We start from the raw sequence: 1,291 nt of genomic DNA on the forward strand, positions 1-1,291 counted from the left end.
AATATTCCAACTCTTGCTATTTCAACGAAAGAAATTCAAAATGAGCTTTGAAAAATCAAGAAAATGTAACTGTGATAAGGTAAGCCATAACCAAACACCACTGAAATAGTCCAACTCTTGCTTTTCAACGACATAAATTAGAAATGAAATTTGAAAAAACAAGAAAATGTAACTGCGACAGTGTAAACCATAAGCAACCACCACTGAAATATCCCAACTCTTGCATTTCAACGAAAGAAATTCAAAATGAACTTTGAAAAATAAAGAAAATGTAACTGTGACAATGTAAACCATAAGCAAACACTACTGAAATATTCAAACTCTTGCATTTCAACTAAATAAATTCAAATGAGCTTTGAATAATCATGAAAATGTAACTGTGACAATGTAAAACACAACCAAACACTACTGAAATAGTCCAACTCTTGAATTTCAATGAAAGAAATTCAAAATGAACTTTGAAAAATCAATAAAATGTAACTGTGACAAGGTAAACCACGACCAAACACTACTGAAATATTCCAACTATTTCATTTCAACGAAATAAATTCAAAATGAACTTTGAAAAATCAATAAAATTTAACTGTGGCAAGGTAAACCACAACCAAACACTTCTGAAATATTCCACCTCTTGCATTTAAATTAAAGAAATTAAAATGAACTTTGAAAAATCAAGAAAATGTAACTGTGACAAGGTAAACCACAACCAAACACTACTGAAATATTCCAACTCTTGCTTTTCAACGAAAGAAATTCAAAATGAACTTTGAAAAATCAAGAAAATGTAACTTTGACAAGGTAAACCACAACCAAACACTACTTAAATATTCCAACTCTTGCATTTCAACGAAAGAAAATCAAAATGAACTTTGAAAAATCAAGAAAATGTAAATTTGACAAGGTAAACCACAACCGAACACTACTGAAATATTCCAACTATTTCATTTCATCGAAAGAAATTCAAATTAACTATGAAAAATCAAGAAAATGTAACTGTGACAAGGTAAACCACAACCAAACACTACTGAAATATTTCAACTCTTGCTTTTCAACGAAAGAAATTCAAAATGAACTTTGAAAAATCAAGAAAATGTAACTGTGACAAGGTAAACCATAACCAAACACTGCTGAAATATTCCAACTCTTGCATTTCAACGAAGAAATTCAAATGAACTTTGAAAAATCAAGAAAATGTAACTGTGACAAGGTAAACCACAAGCAAACACTACTGAAATATTCCAACTCTTGCTTTTCAACAAAAGAAATTAAAAAATGAACTTTGAAAAATCAA

The sequence above is a fragment of the Artemia sp. Qi Xiang Cuo genome, chromosome 7, assembly GCF_049724085.1.
Source record: "Artemia sp. Qi Xiang Cuo chromosome 7, ASM4972408v1, whole genome shotgun sequence".
NCBI lineage: Eukaryota > Metazoa > Arthropoda > Branchiopoda > Anostraca > Artemiidae > Artemia > Artemia sp. Qi Xiang Cuo.